This window comes from Pinus tabuliformis, chromosome 1_2 (assembly GCF_031772625.1).
Source record: "Pinus tabuliformis cultivar Carrire ecotype Pingquan chromosome 1_2, CPIR1, whole genome shotgun sequence".
NCBI classification, from domain to species: Eukaryota; Viridiplantae; Streptophyta; class Pinopsida; order Pinales; family Pinaceae; genus Pinus; species Pinus tabuliformis.
Genome location: NC_142298.1, coordinates 1,230,528,973 through 1,230,554,212, shown reverse-complemented (window position 1 = coordinate 1,230,554,212; position 25,240 = coordinate 1,230,528,973).

The window sequence follows — 25,240 nt, the reverse complement described above, 5'->3', positions numbered from 1 at the left end:
ACAACCTATTCCTTATCAAGCTAAAACATATAAAAGAACAATAATATATCATCCACAATATCAAGTCAAAAGTTTTGGTTGCCTTATATATAGTTTTTCTTTCAAGTCTAGTGCAAATTTTCACTTCTTCTCCTTTTCAACTTTGTGCCTTTTATCTTATTTCTCATCAACTTTCTCATGCCGATTACTTCACTTCAAAATTTTTGTTTCCATTCCACATTGTATATTTTATAAGAAGGCCTTGATGGTTGTTTATATTCTTTGTAGGATTATGAAATGAAGCATTTTCTTTTGGTCTTCTAAAAACTATTCAGAATCTTGTCACTTCATTTTTAGTTCTAGAAAAAAATTGTAATACAAAATAGAGCTGAAATAAAATAACTCAATGAGTAATGATTACAAGAGACAAATCAAATTTGTATTATCTTGTATCATACATTTTTTGTTCAATAAAAGCATATATTTTTCAATTTTTGTCTCAATAGTTTATGTTCAATTTGACCATAGTCAACATTCACATTGATTGTAATAGCCTTTCCACTTCACATTATTTTCATCCTTCTACAATAATCACATTCAACATAAATTATCACCAATTTGATTAATGACATTAATTCCAATATTGCCAACTTATTGATGCAATCATCCTAATTGAATTGTGCATCCCTTTTCTGAGGGTATTTACTCACATTTCAAATTTTTATACCAAATTGAAGAAGGAAAAGAATAATTATTCTACGGTTTAAATTTTGTCATTTAAAATACAATGATATAATTCTTGGTGTGATCATTATTTCTAGTTGCTCTAAATTCATTTCTGAATACATAAATAAGCCTACGATCTTAAAATACCCATGAGGTACTAAATGTGTATAGAATTAACACTTACATTTTTCATCCCAACAATTTCTTTCTATATTTTTGGCAAACCTAATAGTAAAATGTATCCCTGAGAAGGTAAAAAAATATAACTTTTAAACTACGCTATCAAATAATTAATGTTGACCTTGAATCTAAGGTAGTTTCGATATGTTTTGGTTTCCATGAAAAGATAGATAACATGGTCCCACTAGGCGCCAAAAGGTTTCCATGATTTATATTTCTTTCATAATTGAAAACCGAGCTCGTCATTATAGTTTTGTTCTAATTTTAAAAACTATTTGAAGATAAATAATGTATGAAAAAAATCGTAATAAGCAAAGAAACAACACTTGGTTATACATCAATTGAGGCATCCCATAGCCAACCAAGTTTAGCTAATGAAGGAAGAATCAATGTAGAAATATCTACAAAAGGTTAGAAAATGTTATAAAATACAAAATGAAATATCTAAGGATTGATGATCTGTAATTGAAAATTGAAGGTGATATACAAATTGAAAGTGAAATTTTATGCGTGTTTTGGGTAATGGGTCAAGTTACTAAACACATAAACATGTTATTTTTAGACACCACTAAAAACCAAATAGAGACAATAAACCATTTTAGAAACACATAACAACAAAACATGATAAAGGAGTTCACCCCTCTCCCAGGCTACATCTCTTGGTCCAACCTACAATGTAGGGCCTCTTTCATTATGCTCAAAAATATGTGTTTACATGTGCTCAGAATGCAAAAAAAAATATTTCCAATGGATCCGAAACTTTCAAAAACCTCCATCTGGGTTCTTTTTGCACCTAATTTGGCCAAAAATTGAGAAAGTTATGTTTGTTAGAAGTTTTTCCCAAATTCCATAGTTAATCATCCTCAAATTTGACCCAAATGTGGCTAGAGTGCCCCAAACCTAGAACCGGCAAGTAAATTTGGCCTACAATTCCACCTGATGGGCGAATTTGCTAGATAGTTAAACTGTCCATGAACCCCCCAGTTCCTAAAGTTTTAGTCATACGGGGGTTGAGGCTAACCACCTGCCCCTTCCGTGTGGACCCCCAACTTCTTCACACACAATCATATAATCACCCATAGAACCCGGGATGGTGCCAAATTGCATGCACACCCAAAAAAATTGAAAACCTTGGTCATATGGTGAGTCATAGGTCCTATGGTTGGCCCCTGCTCTGAGAGCTAAGGGTTGGCCCCCTCTCTCATCACACTCCCAGTTGTATGGCGAGTCATATGACCTCGGGAGGGCCTCCAATAGATGGCCCCTTTGCATCTTCGTCGACAGTTCTTTACAAATGGCTTTGGCATTGTGATTGTGACCATGGGGCTAGGGCTAATCCCTAGCCCATAATCTCTCCCCATCGTCATATGGACGCGGGGACCAAGGTTGGGGCTTAGCCCCGACCCCAACCTGCAATGCAAAATTACACTCAACTTAAATATAGGTTGAAACCTTATGGTATCAAGAAACACATGTATGGCGCATTGGTATGGCTTATGGATTCTTTGTGGATGGTCACGAGTTTGATTCTAGTGGGTGCCCTTGGCCCCTTAACGATTTGGTTGAAACCTTATGGTATCAAGAAAAACATGTATGGCGCATTGGTATGGCTTATGGCTTCTTTGTGGATGGTCATGGGTTTGATTCTACTGGGTGCCCTTAGCCCCTTAACTATATTTTGATGCATTGCTTGGAGGCCGCGTGGTAGCCATCCATTGGCCCATGTGGCCCTCCAATTTTGGTCCACATAAACGAACCCTCAATCAATTAAATTGTGTCATTCACAACCAGTAAACAAGAGACACTTGTCAACATACCATTGGGAAAATCCTACATGTTTAATTTCCCAATCACTTGCCTAGTTACCATACGGACAGTTGATTGGGTGTACCTACAACCTGCCTTTTAAAATTTTAGTTGTTTGCCAATTCGATCAAAACATGATATTTGGAGCACATGATGTCGGTTTTGAGTGAAATATACACACTGGTATATGTTTCAAGAATTTTTTAGCACTTTCAATTTTGAGCACTAAATTGATCCATTGGATCACTCCTCCTCATTGGAAGCTTTTGGACCTCAAAAAGACTACTTTTAGTCAAGAAATTTTGGTGAGATATCTTCTATTGAAAGGAACCTAAACATGATGTCCTTGATCATCAACCAAAGGAGGCCGATATAATCCCAAATTATCAACATCAACAATTGCATATATTTTTGATGTAAGGAGGCAAATCGAAACGAAAGGCATTGTTACCAATATTTTCTAGAATCTTAAAAGGTTTATACCTTATTGGTTTTAGGTTTTTACCTTCTCCTTTAAACATCTCTTTTCTAATGTAAACCCAAACTTCATCTCTAACTTGCAAACTGTGGTCAACACAATGCTTATCATGCCTTCTCTTGTATTTAACTTGTCTCTTTTCCAACTAATCTTGAACCATTCGATGTACCAATTGAACTTGCTCAGTTAATTACTGTTATGAAACCAGCTCAAGAAAAGATAGAAAAGATAGATCAACGCCTTAGAATTCAGCCTCTTCTAGGGGGCAACCTCATTTACATTACATAAATGAACAATTCTTCGATGATACAAATGAAAAAACCTCCTTTCTATATATAGGAGTCTAAGGAGTCACAATATAACCCAGCCGAACTAACAATAATAATATAAAGCCACAAAAATAAAAATAGAGGGATTCTATGGGGCACAGTAATAACAATATGGGGGCAATAGGGGCACACCAATATTAATAAGGGGTATAACTACAATAGTAATGGGGTAATCACTAGTATTATAGGGACCCAACATGCCCCTCTCCTTCAAAAAAGAGTTGTCCTCAACGCTTGAGTAGTTCTGGATACTTCTGTATAAAATTCTCATCCTCCCATGTGGAATCTTCAACAGATAAATTCTTCCACTTGATAAGATACTCCGAAATTGATATGGTAAAGGTTTCCTAAGATTTTTTGGTTTGGATTTTCTTGGAGTTTGAACAACAGAAATCGAGATTTAACCAAAAAGTTTGACCCGATTCTAATGAAAACCCCTTTAAAAAAAAGACCCATATATTTTTGATACCATTATAACGAAAACCCTAAAAAAAATTCCCATTTGTATATATAAATAAACTACCTTATAATACGAACTCCGAACTCCCTTATAATACAGTGAATAGAAACTCCTCTGCGCAGATCTAAGATTGTTCTTATTTTTCTTTGGCATTTTTCTTGTTTTCCTGTCTATTCCATATAGGCAAAGTATCTTCCATATTCATTCTGTGTTTTTCTAGTCACCTAAGTGGTGTTGTACCATAGTTTAATGCCGCTGGATCAAAATCTGCTCGCTTCTCTATCTGCAGTCAAGAAGACTATGGAAAGTACTATGTGGGAGCTGCCAATTGATCTGCAAATTCGAGTGCTGCTATGGCTTCCCGCATTGGATTTACGTAGACTTTCATTCACCTGCAGGTATTTCCACTTATTATTGTCAGATCCATCCTTTGCTATTCACTATGACCGCCACCGCCTCACCGATCGTACTTTAGTTGTTGCTTCAACGAACCTTGAGCAAGAAATGCAGAACACGTTTTTAAAGTCCGTTATTTGGCAGCAAGGAATGAACGACCTATTTCCCTGGCGAAGCACGCTGTTCGACCATTTGCCCAGATCCCGCTGGTGGTTATCTAGTTACAGCGACGGGTTCGTGTGTTTCAAAGGGCTCTTCACGACTTTGTGCAGAGAGAGGCATAAGTTATTGGTTTTTAACCCTTTCTTTCCCCATGAGTGGAAGATTTTGACCCTTCCTCCCCCATCTCACGGGAGGAACTTGTATACAGCGGTCGCCTTCGACAGAAAAAATGACGTTTGCAAGCTCATCATCTGGTACAGCCTCTCAGAGAATCTCATACTTATCAAAGAAGGTGATAATAACTTAAAAGAAGGTAACAGAGTAATGGCTTTCGTTTATAACTTCAAAGTAGTAAACATTTCTTTCTCCTCTTGTGTCGGCTCTGCACTGACTTGATTTCATCTGTAAACACGGTGTTGGTGTTTGATGTGGAAGAATAGGTGTGGAAGGACCCAATTCCTCTGGGTATCGGCTCTTTTATTTGCACCGGTCAACATGAAAAACAGCTGTGTGTGCTAAGCAAAACACATGAGGAGCAAAATATGAAATTTGGGTTATGGAAGATTGATATGGAACAGAATGTTTGGGGACTGAAAGAGTTCATCTCGTCCCCGCCGATTACTGATGCAATAGATTATAGCGTGAGGGGAGGCCCAGGATACTTCTGGCTTGAAGAATGGAAGATAAATATAAAAAGGTGGGTTTATGATATCTCACGTCATTGCTGGCAAAATATGGGCAATTTCGGAATGCTGCAGGATGCTGAATGTTTCGCAGCCAGCCTTTTTAGGTTGGGTGCATTGGAGGGCCCCATGTATGAAGTCATCGAAGCAAAGAGCGACGAAGAAGGTGAAGAAACAGCATAAAAATAAATAAGATATTTGGCGGTATTATTAGGTCGATAGGGTGTTTATTTTGAAATAGCTTTAAGACAAATTATTTTGGAATATTTATAACATATATCAATGGTTCATATTTATTTGGTTTATATTTATTTCAAGACTGGTTATGGTCGTTTTATAATATTATTTCAATAACTGTTATATAAAAGGACTTCAGAATTGTTTCAGGAAAGGTATATATGTAAAATTTTAAAAAAATGTATATGTTTAATTTTTTATTTTTTTTAATGCACTTGTTTGTAAGTAGAAATTTTGGGCTTTTCCGTGTTAGAATTATGTAGAAAATTTTGAAGTGAAATCTTGATTTGTGTTATTTAAATTGGTTTTTCAATATATATGGATTCACCAATATGAAAAATCTGTAAAATACTTTGATTATATAAAGATTTCCCATCAATAAATTCCTACCCATTTAAAAAAAAAATTAACTATCGACTCCATCCCTCTACCAAAATAAACTATGGACTCCATCCCTCTACCTCGTGAATATGTTGTGTGGACTCGGTAGAGAAAGAATAAAATTACCCTTCCTCCCGTTTTTGGAGGCTGGCCCCACCAAACACCTGTCGCCAACAAGGAAGCGTAACCATTCATTGTCCTATCCTTTTCCCAATTCTTTCATTGAATTCGCCACGCTAGACTAAATCCAATCCATGGAAGTATTGAGCTCTATTGTCAGCAAGCACGACTTACACATGTACAATGAATTCTCCATATCTATTATAAAACATATATTATATTATGAAACATATTATTTTTATAGTTAATATTAATAACAATTTGAAATAAGGTTAAGATTTAGTTATTCTTATGGATTTTTAATTTTAGTAATATTTTATTATGAATTTAGGCCATTACCTAGTTTAAGTGAATGGTAAAAATTTAAATTTTTTAAATATTCTACAATATTTTTAATAATAAATAAATTAAAATATAATGTCAAGTGAATATAATTTATAGTTTTTTGTCCAAATATTATTAGTAAACAATAATATTATTCCATGGTATTGTTATAAAGCATATTTCAACTTCTCAAATGATGGGATTGCTTTTTTAGTGCAGAGATAATGTCCGTATTTTCAGTATTGATACACCAATTGTAACTAAGAAATATGTTGGCATTATATGCAGTGTCATTTCATTAACCAGTAACAAGACACGACTAGATGGCACTTAATTAAAGTGATGATGTAGACGCGTATAGTCGGATACTTGTAAGCATTAGTGGGCACAAGAAGTCGAATAATTTTATCACAATAATGGATTTCCACTAGCAATTTGCGTGGAATAGTTTTTCTATCTGTCAACTTTACGGTATTGCTTCTATCACAATCCAAATGGGGTTTGAAGTTTTTATATTTAAAATATGATATCATATGAATATGATTTATGGTTTTTATTAACCATATAGTATTGGTAAACTATAGTATTGTTCCATGGTATTGCTATAAAGTATATTTACAATTTAAGAATCTCCATCATAAGGTAGAGGAGAATGTGCATACTAAAATCTTATTCCTTCAACATCACATATATGCCACAAAAATGTTTTAATTCTTATTCCAAAATATTGTCATAGCAGGTCACTGATTCAATTGTCTTATCTTCGTCATTGTATTGTTCTTGATAATTTTGGTATAACATGTTCATAAAAGAACTCTTCCTTCAAAATCAGATGTTGTAACAAACTTGTAGTACCTCTATAATTTGATGCTTTCTACAACAAGATATACTTCTTCCATCATTTGTTTATTAAATTTCAAAATATTGAGATGTCTTGGAGGGCATGGATCTTAGTTTTATGAATGCCTTCAATTCTCACTGGTTCACAAAGTTTTGTCCTTTGTTCATATTAGTTCCTTTTGAACTTTTCCTTCCCTTGATATAGAACTTACTTCAGTATGCGAATCATGATGCTTACACAAGATATATTACCAAATTGTTTATGCATATTTATCATGTCACCACTTCATAGAGATATCAATGCTAACTTCATTTCAGAAAAATATGTCACTTGCAACATAGATAATTTATACTATCATGGATATTTCCATTACATATATGTAGGAGCTCATGTTAGTTAGTTTTTGGTAGCATCAGATGTGCTCTAGGCATGAAAATTGGTGGAGAGGCTAGTTACATGAGTTCTAAAGAACCCATAAACCGTTTGGTAAAATTCAATCCGGATTGTATTTTATTAAAATAATTAATATTTTTAATTGGGTGCCTAAGTCTAAACTTAGGAAAATTTAAGTATTAATGGCTATTAATCAAAATATGGGTGAGAATGATCTAGAAGAAGGATCAAGTCAAATTTTAATCTTAGATGTTGATTAGAGAATTAATCTTGGTCGTTGAAGTCTCAACTAGAAAATTATAAGAAGAAGACGTGGGGTTCATTTGGAAACACACGTGGACAGAATGAATTGATACAAAATTCGATTTCTGGGGCTAGGAGGTTGAGAAATTTGAACTAGGTGATCGTTCTACAACATACGGGCAGGGATAGTTCGGGAGTACTGACATAGAGGCAGAAAAAAGATACTAGACGCAGCACAACAACTAAGAGGACTGATGTTGGGCCAATCTAGGCCCACACATGCTTGACACAAAGCCAAAAGGGCTAGCATAGAAGCAGAAGCTTCCCTCCACACAGAAAGAGGGAACTGTTAGGGAACTACCAGAACAACAAGGCAGGTTGACGCAGTAGGCAAAAGAGACAGTGTAGAGATGACCCAAAGCTTGTAAGGCTAATGCAGGGCCATCGAAAAGGTAGTCGGGGTTAGCCAGTTTTGCTACCAGATCAGCCGGAATCTGTTGGGTGAAGTGAGGTAAAACTCATTTACTTTTCTGCCATCATATTTTCTCTATCACTATATTGTCAGGAGGGCATCCCACATTGTATTCAGAATTACTGCTTAATAGTATAAAACCCTCAAAGTTATTGCACCGGTTTTCCTGCATTACATTTTTCGGGGGACTATTTTGTCCAAAAAAAATTTGTGTCCTATGTATCTTGTTCTTTGCTCAGTTTTTTTTTCATGTAATCAAATATTAAAGTAGTGTAGGCTGCAAAATTAATTTACTTCAATATCTAGAAAATAATTTGATAATGTATATTAAAATAAGTAGGAGAAGTAAATTCAGTTTTTGCTTCAGTTTTTGCTATAGTAGGGGTTCCCCAGACTAGGAATTTCACATGGTATCATAGCATTGATTTTGAAATAGGAAGAGCAGATCTAGCACTGAGCAGAGAGGCCAAAAGCTACACTTGGTAGCAATTCGAATCCCCTTGAAGGGATTGCCTAGTCCTTACTGGAAAGCAGAGATTGCAGAGAAATCTCTCTCTTAGAGAGTCGATAGAGTGGTACGATTGCTAGTTCGTGAGTTTGCAGAGGAATAGGGAGTGACGCAGAGCCTCAGCGTAGTGCTTCAAGGATGCTATTTCTTCCAGGGCATAAATCCATCAGAAAAGAGCGAAGACACATTGAAGGGTAATATTCTCCTTAGAGAACTTTTCAGCAGAAGTTCGAACTTCTCACTTACCGGGAAGTAGTGTTGAGCAATTATTAGAGTGGTCAGTTCAACAATTTGGGTGAGATGACATCAAATAGTCTTAGAGATCATGGCAGGTTGGAAGGTTCTTCCAACTATGTCATATGGAAGACCATAATCTTAGATGTTCTACAATCTCGAAACCTACATGTAGTATACCTAGGGGGGATAGTATGGGGTATAGAGGGAGGTACCCAAGGGAATAATGTAATAATGGGATGGACCATAGTTAATAAATAAAGTGGTTAACCTGCATCATGTAAGGGACCACAAGTAGTAATGTTATAAGCCCATGGTGTTAGATATATGGTATTGAGAGAACCATGGTAATGACCCATGGTATTGTATGAATCCTATATAGAGGCTACAGACTCCCTATTAAGAGATGTTAAGGATTATCGTATTGGAAAGCATATGGCTTATGGAGCGTTCTCCTTCCTTAAGGAGTGATGGTATGGTGTTACCCTACCTTAAGGGTTTGATCAATAAAGAAGCATTTCTATCTATTTATCTCTCATTATTTCTGAGTATATTTTCATTGTCATATATTTGCAGGTCAGATCTATTATAAGTGGTATCAAGGAAGGAAAACACTCCACAAGGCATATGCTTGCCAACACAATAATGTTTGACATCTCTCAATGGGGAGTCTCTAGCCTCTATATAGGATTCATATATACAATACCATTGGTCATTACCATGGTTCTCTCAATACCATATATCTAATACCATATGCTTATCACATTACTACTTTTGGTCCCTTACATGATGTAGGTTAACCACTTTATTTATTATCTATTGCCCATCCCATTATTACATTATTCCCTTGGGTACCTCCATCTGTACCCCATACTATCCCCCAAGGTATACTACACTACGTCAAGAGTGTTCCTACTGATAGTGATAAAAAAAAGAAGTAGAAGGATGAAAAGGGGAAGGCAAAGAAGTTCGAGATAATGTGCGAAGGCGAAGAGGTTCGAGATCATATGGTCTCACAATTACAGGGAAAAGATACAACCCAGGAGATGTCAGAAGATTTGTCTTCACTATATGAAGGCTCTTCCAAACAACAAGAGATGTACCTAGAACAAAATTTGCAGCAAACATTGATGCAAAAGGGAGGAGTTAACTCATGACTTCTGCGTCTTCAGGACACCAGAGACCAGCTTGTTGCAGTGGGTTCTACTCCTCAATCTACCACAATTGTAAGGATGACCTTGAATGGAGTCTCGAATGAATGGAAATTCTTCATCTATTGTATATTGGCCAGGGAAAGACTACCTTCATGGTAAGAGATGTGGGCAGCTCTTCAATAGGAAGAATTAAGGAGGGATCTAGTTAAGGTCAACCTCAATGGCAATAGTTGGAGTGGCATGAATACCAAGGAGGAGGAGGAGAACACATCTCTAGCATCAAAGGGATAGCAAAAGTAGAAGCAGAAGAAGGACACTTCGAAGGTTAAATGTTTCAAATGTCCCGATATGGGCCACTTTGCATCCCAATGTCCTTTGAAGCAAAAGGATAAGGATGCCAAACATGATCCTAAGGCTTCTCCAACAAATATTGACGAAGATACGTTTTCCATGAGTGCCTGCGCATCTCCAGGAGGGAAATGGTGCGATATTGAGCTGTATTGGGGAGGGCTACCTGTCGGCAAGATCCATGAGGAAGTCTACCTCTTAGTACAATTCCTTGCTATGGGAGCCCTGTTGGAAATACTAGGGGGGGTGAATCAATATTCCTTTTCAATTGTTATTTTTACCAGTTAAATCATTTATATTTAGAACACAAAAATGAACAATAGGAGTAAATTATTTTATGAATATAATCCTTACAATAAAACAAGTACAATATATATAAGGCTCTAATCTGTTGCCAAGCAGCAACTTGGACTTTTTGTGTGGCTTCAACCTCCAGGGCACCAAACCTATCTTGTCAAGGCAACAAACTTGGATTTAGGAGCACCAACTCCAAGGACACCAATCCTCCCAATTCTGAGGCACCAACCCCAAGGGATCCAACCCTATCTTATCAAGGCATGTTTGATAGTGATTCTCTGCTCCCAAAATCTTCTTTATTGAATTCTGTCAATTTAGAGCTTCAGTGTAGTCTCCATGCTACAACATCAATGAGAACTTGTCTTCATATGAAGGAGTCTTCACAACTCTTCATATTGTCCACACAGAGTCTGAAAAGTTACCTCATGTTGATATCAAATAGCCATCATGTTCTCCAATAATGTCTCCACACAACTTCAGTGTGTCTACAATGAACTGCACTAAGCTCTGCACAAAAAGCAACTCTCTGTTTCAAGCCTTTATTTTCACTTTCACGGTAAATTCTTCAGGCATGACTGCTTCTCACTGTTCTTGTTGTCGCAATCTCTTACTTCCTAGAAACAAATTCACATACGCTTCAATGCTGGTGATGGCTACTTCTCCCTTCAAGTGATGTGAGATGAAACTTTATTTTTCTCCCTTCACATAATTGTTCTGCAGGTTGCGTTATGTACCTGATTAATATATCATTGGTTTGAGCCTTTCAAAAGTTAACTCGATCAAAAAAGTTGCTCATCCTTCGACTTCGTCCTATCCTACTAGACCTACCGCTTGCTCGCTTTCTTCCAGTTCACCCATTTTGAACTTTCCTTGTTCTCTGTTATAGATACCTTGACACGCTTGACCTTTGGCTTCCTTTTTTCCTCGCTTGATCTTTGGATTCCTCTGAACTTGCTCGACCTTTTCGATTCCCTCTTCGATCGCTTGATATTTAGCTTCATCTGCGCTCACTCCACCTTCTTCGCTCGCTCGATCTTCAGCTTCCTGATCTTCTGCTTCCTCTATATCTTCGAGTTCACCAATACTCAAAAGACACATTCATTTGGAAGAGATGACAAATTAAAATAGTGCTGCATATTAAAATTATATCAGAGAGGCCCTTTTCAATATTCATACAATAGACTCATTATTTACAGAGGATTTCATAGGAGAGGCTATACCCACAGGGAGGTCCCACATGCCACGTCACTGCCTCAATTTGCAATCGTAACTTTTGGAAACTCCCATAATCGCAACACTTTGGCTTCACAATATAAAATTGTCGATGCCCCTATTTATGATGGATGCGACATTCCAATAAAAATCTATTGATAACTCAATCAGATCCACAACTTATATCACAATCGGCAGTCGGGTTCACAAGAATTTTCGCAATCGGCAGTCTGGCAGTGTCAACCCTTTTGAACTTTGCGATTCAACAGATGTGATATTTAGTTAAGCCATGTTATAATGGTGTAGCAGGTTCGCAGTGCTATCACAATTGCAGTTTTTCATGTGGCATTCCTTTGTGATACATAACTTCCAATGCAGATGTGATATACTATTAAATCATGTTATAATGGTGTAGCAGGTCCACATTAATATTGCATCATTGATCTCATATTTAATATGATGGTTGTTCATCCACCCGATCAACAAACCCATTCGTTGATCCTCCACTGTTTGATCAAGGCACGCTGGATCCAATGGTTCGTAACAATATTAGCCGGGGAACTTGTGCAACACTTAGCCACCTTTACGAAGCTGATAAGGATTATAAATCCTTGATCTATAAAAGTTTGGGTCCATTCTTGAGATTAACATCTGATCATTTTGTAACCCAATATCCATTGGATATATGAGATCATCAAATCTAATGCGTGTCGGTCTTTAACTAGCACACAGGTTAACAACAGGCTTAACCCCCCCCATTGACTGTGACGTAAGCGTTGAAAATAAGATCGATGGCTATGATTTAGTGTGGGCCTTCAGCCACGATCAAAAGAGACATACACTCCTACTCCCGTTATTCCGATAGTTGTGCTCTTTATTTTATTCTTTACTTGCTCCGATGACTACGTACACTACTACCCGCACTCTTCCAATAGCTTTCTTCTTGTGGCTTATCTTCCTGTGAGCTCCGATAAATCTGTTTATGCTCCTCTACTAATGTGTTCCTCTTTGCTTCGTCTTATATTTCATGTGATGTCTCTGATATGGCTCTTACTCTTGGCACATGCGATAGATCTGCTTTGACTTGGCTTGTTGCTCCTATGGCTTCTCTTCACTCCTATGACTTCTGATACATTGCTTCAATATCTCTACTTATGCTCCTCCGTTGTTTTCTTCCTATACTTCCAATATGTCTCCTTCAATGTTTTCTTCTTTACTCCTCTGATATTGTTGTTGCTCTTTGTTCTCTCGATAGCACTTACCCTTGGCCATATGCGATAATCTTCTTCCTTGATGGCTTCTGATGAACTCTTCCTCTTATTCTTTGACTACTCCCATTCTTGAGTTCTAATGGCTTCCAATGTCTTTCCAAGGACTACCCTCATGGCTTTTCTCATTGGCTTCTTGCTCCTATTTCTTCAAGAATCTGCTCTGCTTCTCCTTGGCTTGATACCATCATTTAGTATCCTAGAATATTTCCATATTGACATCAATGAAAATCTAGATCAACAATCTCCACCTTTGTCATTGATGGCAATATTCTTCTTCTCTCCCTCTTTAACATCAATGGCAAAGGAGTGCTCAGGGACTCCCCTTGTCCAACTGCTCCCCCTATCAAACTACTTCTGTTCTTTATGAGTAGTAGATCTTCATGGGTATGTTACTCCCCCTATCATAGTGCTCTTACTTTTACTCAAGATAGAAGGATTGATGCCTTATCATCAACTTGCACATTATACCTTCTTCATGTCTAAAAAAAAACTACTTTATCATGGCTTCAACAATGCTTAAGGAAGCTCCACTTCAATGCTTCCAAACAGATTGCAAATAGCCACACACCAAATGTTCAATTCCAAGTGTTTATGCTTCAATCCATATTCTGTTGTCTCCACAGTCAAAATTAAGAGGCCTTCATAATCCGAATCAAGATAAAATGCCACTGAAATTATCTTTCTTGCTATGTTTCTTCAGATGATGATTCCTTTGTATCTTTTTTCTTCTCCTTAAGTTACTGAGCTATATTTTACTGCACAACATTCTCCTTTCTATAGTCCTTTTTGATGAGCCATATTTTCCTCTTGTTCTTGTAAAAGTCTCTGCAAGTTATCTCCACTAGCAAATTTTGATATCCCATCTGTGACTGTCTTTTAAATTCTTTTCACTGATTGGAATCTTTTTTCAATGCTTCAATTTTGTTAGATACTGCCAACTACTCTTGCTTCAAGCTTCATTCCCAGATGTATATGTCTATTGGAAAGGGACACATTCTCAAAATATTGTGTAGCTATGCTTTACTCAACTTCTGTAATACCAACAACATAGTTATTAGCCCTATTTATCTAGCAATGGATGGCCTTCTCTACTACTCCAATTTCTACTTAGTGATCAAGTGGAAAACATCTTCAACAATAGTCCAAATAATGGTTATAAGATCATGTTCTTCAATGTAGTGCTCCTAAGAAATGATATTTATTAAAGAATGACTTTTAATATAGCTCATCAAGGATTACATAAGGCCCATTCATAGATGGCTTCTGCAAGAATTCTTAATCATCATAACTTCCCCCTAACTGTATGCATGATCTTCCTTTTGGCAAAATCTCCCCACCAAATTCTTAGATTGATGAAGATCAGGTCAACAACATGTGTTGTTGGGTGGAGAGTTCAGGGGACTTTTGAATTGTATTTTCTTCCTTCTCCATACTTGTGTAACTTTCTTTTCTCGCGTGGCTCTAGCTTGAGAAGGTGCCCAAATCAAGTTACAATTGTGTGCCATACAACCAATGTTATGACACTTGAAGCATTCTATGTTGTTCATGAATAAGAATTCATGACTTCTTCTTGTGAAATTACTTGTCAAAGATTGATGGGGATCATTATCATCCCTACAATATTTTGCCATGTGTCCAAAGTTTGTACAAGAATAATAATCACTAAGAAATAAACTTTGGTACTTGAGAGATGGAGATTTTCTTGATGTACTTCTGAAGCCTTTCTGCCTTGAGATCCTTTGATGATAATTATTGCTTCTCGCATCCTTTACATCATCTACATTTCTTCTTGGAGCAGAATTTATTTCATTGTTGCGTTCATTGTTCTCCTTTCCTTTCCTGGAACTAGGAGCATCAACATTTCTTTTTGGCTTCCTCACATCCTTTTTTTTTGGAGCATTATCATTCTTGTTTGAGGATTCACCTTCATAGCCAAGATCTGATTTATCAAATGGGAATCTTTGATGGTTAAGCATGTCATCCAAGGCTTGAGAGCTCTTCAAAATTTTGTCCATCCCTTCAACCTTTTTCCTGAGGGAGACAATCTCTTTTTGCAATCTTTCACAATGAGTATTCTTCTTAGCAAGTTGTTTCTTAGTTTCTTCCTTGATATGAGTAGCTTCATTTGCTTCTATTTTAAGGGAGAGGATATCTGACTTCATTTTGAATATTTCTTCATTTTCTTTTCCTAGACTGCTCCCCATTTCTTCCTTGATTCTTGTAGCTTTACATGTTTCAGCCTTGAGAAGGTTGATGTTAGATTGTAATTTGAAGATTTCTCCATCCTTTTCTTTTAGTTGACATATCATAGTTTTTCCTCCTTTTTTGCTTCATCAACCTATCCTTATAAGATTTCCAATGCTTCCATTGTCTTCTCAACTCCTTGTGTTAACTTTCTTGCTTCTTGTAGTTTATATTTGAGAGAGGAGACCTCTACCTTGTACTGACCAATCTCTTCTTTGAGTTTGTTCAAGCTCTTGTGCCTTTGTTCAAGTTGACTTGAAAATGTATCTTCCCGTTTCTTTGCTTTATACAATTGATTTGTCATGGATATTACTTCTTCATGGTGCTTTCTTTTGTTTTGATGAAATTCCTTCTTAAGCTTGGCAAGCTCTTCATCCCTTTCTTGTACTTGAAGCTTGACAAGGTCAAGTCTCTTCCTTGTTTGGTCTTGGTCACCAGCTAGTGGCTTCTTCTTAAGTTCTTCATTTTCCTTTTTCAAATTGATAATATCTTCCATGGTAGCAATAAGTTTAGTGAGGAGATATTCTACAAAATATTTTTCATTCTCTTCATCTTCTAGGTATTCTTTAGCCTTGATGTCATAATTCTCATTTTCAGCTTCTATGATGGGTTCTGGATTTCCTTCTTGGTTTCCATCATATTCTTGACTGGTGGTCATGGTCAATGCTCCTTTTGAGTGAAGGTCATAAAGTTTGTCCAATATACCCTTTGTTGATGAACATTTTCCTAAGTTGTTCTTTATAGAAGCAGGTAGCCCATTCAAGATTTCCTTCATTTCTTTCGCATTATACTCCTTGGATTCTCCATCCATCACGCTATCAACAATCACTGGTTTCCAGATTTCAATTCCTTGATGTCAGGTCCCTATAATACTAGCGATTACCCCATTACTATTGTAGTTGTGTCACTTATTGATATTGTTGTGCCCCTATTGTCCCCATATTGTTATTATTGTGCCCCATAGAATCCCTTTATTGTTATTTTTGTGGCTTTATATTATTATTGTTAGGTCGGTTGGGTTATATTGTGACTCCTTAGACTCATATATATAGAAAGAAGGTTTTTTCATTTGAATCATCCAAGAATTGTTCATTTGTGTAATGTAAAGGAGCTTACCCCTTGAAGAGGCCGAATTCTAAGGCGTTCAACTATATTTTCTATCTTCTTGTGAGCTGGTTTCATAACATTTCGTATCAGAGCTTTGGATTCTAGGGTTTTGCTGCTCCAAATAGGTCATCATGGAATTTTCGCTATAACTTTTGTTCTGCAACATTTCAAAAAATATAAAAAAACCCATTTGATATGAATTCGCACTAAACCTCGGGTTCGAATTTTAGAGCTTTTCGCACTATATTTGCGGATATATGATCTGAGGAAGTTGGTATTTTTGCAGACTCCTGAATTACATTCCAAACAGGTGACCTAGGGAAAATAGTCATAACTTTCTCTCTGAGCATCGGATTGAAATTTCATCAGAAGGTAGAGAAAGAGGATGGACTGCAGTTTCTCGTATATATTTTTTAGAGCTAAAGGTCAAAACAGTGACTTGTGGCACGTCGTACAAGTTAGCTCTACTGAAGTAGTCTATAATTAGGTCAATGTGGGAGATTTGGCATAACTCTTCTCTGGAGAATCCAATTTCGATCAGACTGGTGGCATGGAAAGAGGACGCAGAGGGCTACTAAAGATTGCAATTTCAGTAGATGATCTGAAATTACAGAGATACATCAGATTCAATATCAAGCTCCTACAAAGTGAAAAAAAGTGTGTAGTTTTTATTTTTATTTTTGCATAAGCTTGGTTTGAAAAATTAGTTTGAAGGAATTCAAAGGGCATAGTAAAGAATTATTATCGATAATTGATGCCTTGAGGAAAGAAAATGCAAACACCTAGTAAGAAACTTGAAATCTCTAGCATGACTCATGAAGAAGAGGAAGAAATGAAACATGATATATCAAAATTACGAGACCAAGTGCAACAAGTGTTACTTGCACAAAAAGCAACAGAATCTAAGATGGATGGTTTAAAGAAAGATGTAGAAGCTATGATGGATGGTTTAAAGAATGGCGTAGAAGCTAATATGGATTGTTTAAAGAAAGGCATAGAAGCTAAGATGAATGACGTGGAAGCTAAGATGGACGATTTGAAGACATGCATGGGAGATTTGAAGACAGGGAAGGAAGATTTGAAGGCAGATTTGAAGACAGATTTGACAAAGTTTCTACAATAAATGCTTACTAATGGTGAAAGGGTAGTAAAGGAAACACATGATGAGAACAAAAGAAATGTTAATCATGATTTGATAGACTCTAATGTTGGATCGAAGATCCACCATATTCCAAAAATCGAGAGGAAGTTTGATGGCAAGGATCCCGCAACATGGATATTACAGATGGAGCAATTTCTCGATCTCAATAATGTGCAAAACACACAAAAGGTACGTATTGCAACTTTATATTTGGAATCAAATCAGTTTTTATGGTATCAATGGCTTTTCTCTCGTAAACAAATTATCACTTGGGCAATTTTTACGTAAAAAATTGACAGCACATTATGAGGATACAAAAAGCAACACTTTTTTTAGTCAATTGATAAGTCTCAAATAAAAGGGTTCAATAATGCAGCACATTGAGGAGTTCCAAAAATTGAACATAAGGGTAAAAAATATTCCAGAGGAACATAGGATTGATGTGTTCATAGGGACTTTAAAGGATAATATCCAACATGATGTTCGCCTTTGGGAACCTGATTCATTAGAGAAGGCATTCAGGTTAGCAAGAAAAATGGAAAGAAAAATTATGGCAACCAGGAAGCATACCACTCACAACTATAAAGATGGAAGTGTTTTTGCCCCTAGTCTTCCACAACCTATAAGGTTGACACCACAACAATTGGAAGAAAAAAGGAGCAAAAGGGCTTTGTTACAGTTGTGATAGCAAATACACTAAAGGTCATAAGTGTGCTGAGAAGAAATTATTCTACATAGATTGTGAATAGGAAGAACAAAAGGAGCAAGAAAGGTCAAAAGAAGAGGATATACTCTAGGAACAAAGCCTAGATAAAGAAGAAATGAATCGCACCATATCTTGTAATGCATTGGCTAGAAATACCACTCCTCAAACCATCAAGATAGAAGGACAAATCAAGAAGAAAAAGCTAATAGTGTTGATTGATTAAGGAAGTACCCACAATTTTATTCATTGTAAGGTAACAAAAGAATTGAATTGCTTCCTATATCCAGCACCAGGGTGTCAAGTGATGGTTGCAAATGGACGAATGATAAATTGCTTTGGAAAGTGCCATAATATCAAGCTATCCGTGGGAGAATATGTACAGACTAGCCCAATGCTTTCCATTCCAATGGGAGGTGCTGATGTTGTACTAGGAGTCCAATGGCTACAATCCTTGGGTACAATAGCTCTTAATTTTCAAGAACTTTTCATGAAATTTTCTATGGAAGGAAAGGAAGTTGAATTAAGGGGTATTGCAGCGAAACTAGGAACAATAATCAGCTATAACTGTATGACAAAGCTTCTAAAAAAGGAAAAAAGAGGTGTAATTCCACAATCATGTTCACTAGATGTTTCCACACCAGAATCATCTATTTCTCTAGGTCTCCAAAAAGTCTTGGACAATCATTCCAAAGTATTTGAGACTCCCAAAGTTCTCCCACCTATTCGTGATCATGATCATGCTATTCATCTGATTCTAGGAAGTGTTCCTCCAAACATCAAGCCGTACAAATATCCATATGCCCAAAATAGTGAAATTGAACGTATGGTTGCAGAAATGCTAGAGGCTGGTATAATTCAACCTAGTCAAAGTTCTTTCTCTGCTCCAGTAGTATTGGTGCACAAGAAGGGTGGATCATGGTGCATGTGTCCGAATTATAGGGAGCTTAACAAGCTAACTATTAAAGATAAGTTTCCCATTCCTATCGTTGATGAATTACTGGATGAATTGCATGGATAAATTTACTTCACCAAGTTGGATCTTCGTTTAGGATATCATCAAATCAGAATGAAGACTGAAGACATTTCGAAAACAACGTTTAGAACTCATGAGGGTCATTATGAATTTTTGGTCATGCCTTTTGGCCTTACCAATGCACCTTCTATATTTCAAGGTTTGATGAATTCCATTTTCAAACCCTTCCTTAGAAAATTTGTGTTAGTATTTTTTGATAATATACTAATGTACAGCAAGTCTTGGAAGGATCATGCTGAACATGTTGATAGGGTGCTACAACTATTGGAGGAGAAACAATTATATGCAAAAAGATCCAAATATTTCTTTGGAGTACAAGAGGTGGAATATCTAGGTCATATTGTATCTCATGAAGGAGTTAAGGTCGACCCTAGAAAAATTAAAGCCGTTAAGGAATGGAAAATCCCCACATCCATAAAGCATCTGCGAGGATTTCTCAGGTTGACAGGGTATTATCGCACGTTTGTTAAGAATTATGGGAGAATAGCAGCACCTCTAACAACATTATTGGAGAAAGATGCATTTTCATGGACTCCAGAAGCAACAAAGGCCTTTGAACATCTTAAAGAGGAAATGTGCCAAGCAACGGTCTTAGCTACAGCGAACTTCACAAAAACCTTTATTATGGAATGTGATGCTTCAGGAAATGGAATTGGTGTTGTTTTAATGAAAGATGAAAGACCCATTACTTTTAAAAGTCGTCCAATCAAGGGAAAGTTTTTACACAAAGCTATTTATGAGAAGGAAATGTTGGCAATACTACATGCACTTAAGAAATGGCGACCCTACCTAATGGGAAGACACTTCAAGGTAAAAACGGATCATGATAGCCTTAAATACTTTTTAGAACAAAGATTATCCTCTGAAGAGCAACAAAAGTGGGTCACAATGATGTTGGGTTATGACTTTGAAATCATCTACAAAAATGGAAGCAAAATGTGGTGGCAGATGCATTCTCAAGAAAGGATGAGGATGTGGAAGCATTGTTGTGCACCATTTCTATTATCCAACCAGATTGGATAAACGAAGCAAGGGAGGAATGGAAGAATGATGAAGAAGTGTGGGCACTTATTTGAAAGTTACAACAAGATTCCAGTACATCTGATACATTTAGCTGGCAAAAATGATTCGTTATGGTACAAAGATCACTTATACCTCTGTAAGAATTCCCAACTCAAACAAAATATTCTTATGGAATTGCACACTTCTCCCTTAGGAGGGCACTCAGGATTTTTAAAAACTTACCACAGGGTTAAGATGGAATTTTTTTGGGATGGCCTTAAGTTAGATATTCAAAAGTTTGTGGCGAAATGTTTGGTTTGCCAACAAAATAAAGTTGAAACAATCAAGACCTTGGGTCTATTACAACCTTTATCCGTTCCAAGCCAACATTGGGAGGAGGTTTCAATGGATTTTATCACAGGTTTACCCAAGTCTGAGGGAAAGAGTGTCATCATGGTGGTAGTTGACAAACTTACCAAGTATGCACACTTTTCTGCATTATCACATCCATTTAAATCCATTACAGTTTCTACTGCATTTATGGAAACAATCCAAAAGCTACATGGAAATCGAAAGATTATTGTAAGTGACAAAGATCCCATTTTCATTGGAAGTTTTTGGACAGAATTATTTTCTTGTCTTGGTACTCAGTTAGCTCATAGCTCATCTTATCATCCTCAATCTGATGGGAAAACTGAGATAGTAAACAAATGTTTGGAAGGATATCTTCATTGCTTTGTATCAGATAAACATACACAATGGGTCAAATGGTTGCCTCTAGCTGAATGGTAGTATAACACTTCCTTCCATACAACAAAAAAAATGACCCCATTTATGGCACTTTATGGATATCATCCACCATCCATCACATCATATTTAAGAGGAAATTCTAAGGTTCAAGCAATGGAACATCACATCGAATATCAACAACAAGTCCTCCAACTCTTAAAGGATAACCTCGTGTTGCACATAATAGAATGAAACAATAGGCAGATCAGCATCGTTGCAAAATAAGTTTTGATGTAGGTAATTAGGTATTCCTATGGCTACAACCATATAAACAAATGTCCCTCAAGCAAGCTAAGAAGGATAATAAATTATCACCAAAGTATTATGGTTCGTACAAGGTGTTGCAAAAGATTGGTACTATGGCATACAAATTGGAGCTTCCTGCAGCTTCTCGAGTGCACCCAGTTTTGCATGTTTCATGTTTAAAGAAGGTTATAGGTGACAAGCTCCCAGTTCAAACAATATTTCCAAAACTTGACAAGGAAGGAAAAATTATATTGGAACTAGAAGTAGTCACAAAAACAAGAACTCAACAGCTACGAAATCGATCAATTTCAGAGTATCTCATCAAGTGGAAGAACTTATCCGTTGAAGATTCCACATGGGAGGATGAGAATTTTATACAAAAGAATCTAGAACTACTCAAGCGTTGAGGACAACACTTTTTTGAAGGAGAGGGGCATGTTAGGTCCCTATAATACTATTGATTACCCCATTACTATTGTAGTTATATCCCTTATTAATATTGTTGTGCCCCTACTATCCCCATATTGTTATTACTGTGCCCCATAGAATCCCTCTATTGTTATTTTTGTGGCTTTATATTATTATTGTTAGGTCGGCTGGGTTATATTGTGGCTCCTTAGACTCCTATATATAGAAAGGAGGTTTTGTCATTTGAATCATCGAAGAATTGTTCATTTGTGTAATGTAAAGGAGGTTTCCCCCTCGAAGAGGCTGAATTCTAAGGCGTTTAACTATCTTTTCTATCTTTTGTGAGCTGGTTTCATAACACTTGAGTCTTTAAGAAATTCCTCATTCTTTCTTCCCATATATTAACATTTTCATTGAACCATGGAGCCTTCTCAAACTGATTGTCTTCTATTCAATGTTATAGGGAGACACATCTTTAAGAGGATTGGAGAATTTCTTCCTTGGCTTCACCAATTGTGTTCTAAAGATCAACCTTCAAGTTGTTAGGCTTTGAATGAATGCACTGCCTCTGATACCAATTATTGGAAATACTAAGGGGGGATGAATCAGTATTCCTTTTCAATTATTATTTTTACTAGTTAAATCATTTTTATTTGGAACACGAAAATTAACAATAGGAATAAATGATTTTATTAATATAATATTTACAATAAAAAAAGTACAAGGCTCCAATCTGTTGCGAAGAACCAACTTGGACTTTTTGTGACACTCCAACCTCCAGGGCACCAACCCTATCTTGTTAAGGCACCAACCTTGGATTTAGGAGCACCAAATCCAAGGACACCAATCCTTCCAATTCTGGGGCACCAACCCCAAGGGATCCAGCCTTATCTTGTTAAGGCATGTTTGACAGTAATTCTCTACTCCCAAAATCTTCTTTACTGAATTCTATCAATTTACAGCTTCACTTTTTTCCAAAGAAAAAAACGGTAACCTTTTATTAAGAAATTAATGAAAAGTTACACTAGCAGATGCAATTAAGCATTCCAAGAACTGCCGCAAGGGCACGAGTGCTTTCGCACCCCACGCAACGTTAGAAGACTAACGTGCACCAAAAAATAAGAGAAAGAAAGAGAGAAGAGGGGAGGAAAAGGGAAGAGAAAAACTGAGATCCTTCAAGTTTTCCTTCCCTTTTTCTTTTCGACCTTGCGCCATTCTCCTTGAGAAGGTTCGATCGAAGCAATGACTATCTGTGTTTCTGCATTCTGTGGACCTGTTTCTTTGTCTGAGTCTGAGGTATCTGAGAGGTGGTGCCTCTTTATGCCTCCCATACTTGGATCCACGCTCATCATCTCTCCCTGATTCTTCTCTGCCTGATTTTCGTGATGCTGTGGGTCCTTTGTGACTGAAGTAGTTCCCTTCTGAGTCTCTTTCTCTTGAGAAAGCTCTACTTTATCTGTAGGAGGCTCTTCTTCCTCTGCTTCTGATTCTTCGTCCTCTGAGTCTGGTGCAGGGAATTGCCATCCTTTCCTCTGCTTCCCTTTCTGTTTCTTCTTACTGTTTGTTTTTTTTGCTTCTGGACATGTGCCTTGCAGGTGTCCTGTCTGCCGACAGATCCTGCATCTGAAAGAGGTGTTTTCATAGTCTAGTACTTGCAGCCAGTTTTGTTGTTTATAGATCAACCTGATATTATCTGGCAGCCCTTTGCTGAGATCTACTTCCACGCATATGCGTGCGAAGGTGTATATCCTTTCGTCAGTCCTTTCCAGATCTGTTTTGATATACTTCCCTATGCTGTTCCCAATACCTTCCAATACTTTTTCACTCCAGAAATGTAGAGGAAGGTTGTGAAGACGAACCCACACCGGCATTGTGGATACTGTCATTTTTTTTGGATCGAAGTTCGAAAACCATGGGGTCATAAAGAGCCCCGCTGTTCCCCAGAACCAAGGCCCGGCACTGATGACTGAATCTCTAACTTCCTTGGATATAAATCTGACTATAAAAAACCCCCTGGAACATAGATGTATATCACATTCCATGGTCCAGTTGGTAAAGATCCAATGGAATAGATCCATTGGCTTAGGCCAAAAACTGTTAAAACGGCATATACTGGCCTGCGTTTCATAGGACTTAACGTAATCATCAAGTCCTGTGGAGTCAAGATTCAGGACTGGGGAATGCCCCAGTTGGTCTACTATGTATGGCCTGGGTTTGATTCCGCCGTGATCTGGAGAGGACTCTGAATTCCTGTTGCCTTGTAATATATTTTTGTAGGATTTGCCTCCCTTAGGTTGATGTTGGGGTGCTGTTCCTTTCCCCTTGTCTCCCCATGCAGAGCTTGACTGTCCCTGTGGCTGAGCCCCTCCTCTCAGCCTCAGATTTAAGACAATGTGTGTTCCTGGTCTGATCGCATAGCTTCCCAATGTTCTAGGGTCCTGAAGGGACCATCTACCGCTGACCAAATGTTGGATCTGAACTGGGTAACCCAGCTCAGTCCAAATTTGCTGTTTCAGCTGCAGGATGGTGCCTCCTACATGCACCCACATTAATCGAGATTCCCCTTCAGGGGATTTAATGAAAATCTGAAAGCGAATTGCTTTTAACTGCTCTGACTGCAAGTTGCTCAAATCCCATTTTTCAGTCTTGTTTGTTGGGTCTGGCGAGATAACATTTTGTTTCTGCCTATCTCTGTCCACTGCTGCTAATTGCGACGCAGAGGCGATTAGATCCAGCCCCAAGCTGCTGTCTTTTTGAACAAAGAAAGGCCGATCTATACCATGCAGCCTCGGTATGCCAAGCTGGGCCAGAGGAAAAGGGAATCGCCTCTGTTTCCCGGTAGCGCAGACAGGCCAAGCTTTCCAGGGAAGGGCACCCGCGACAGATAGCGAGGCATCCTGTGACTGTGTGGGAATCGATAGATTGAAAGTAGAAAAACTCGGGCAATGAAAAGGGGAAAACAGATACGCCCTGAGTACACTGAAATATGCCAAAGAAGGGGAAAAAACCTCGGATACCTGCTTGTTTGGATTCAATACCAGTGGCTTCTTTCCGTTGATGAAATCGGTCCAGATCCAAGGGGTTTCGTCGCGCGCTGTAGATCCCGCATACAGACTCCAGCATTTTCCAACAGCGACAAGAACTAGTGGCTCCTTTTTGTTGATGGATCCAGTCCAGATCCACGGGATTTCATCGCGCACTGTATATCCCATTGACGGACTCCTGCACATTCCATCATCGACCAACACTGTGAAGGCGGCAATAGCATCGCATGGACCTGCAACGTCAAACTAGTCTGTGGAGGCGGCGGCAGCAGCAAGAGGACCTGAA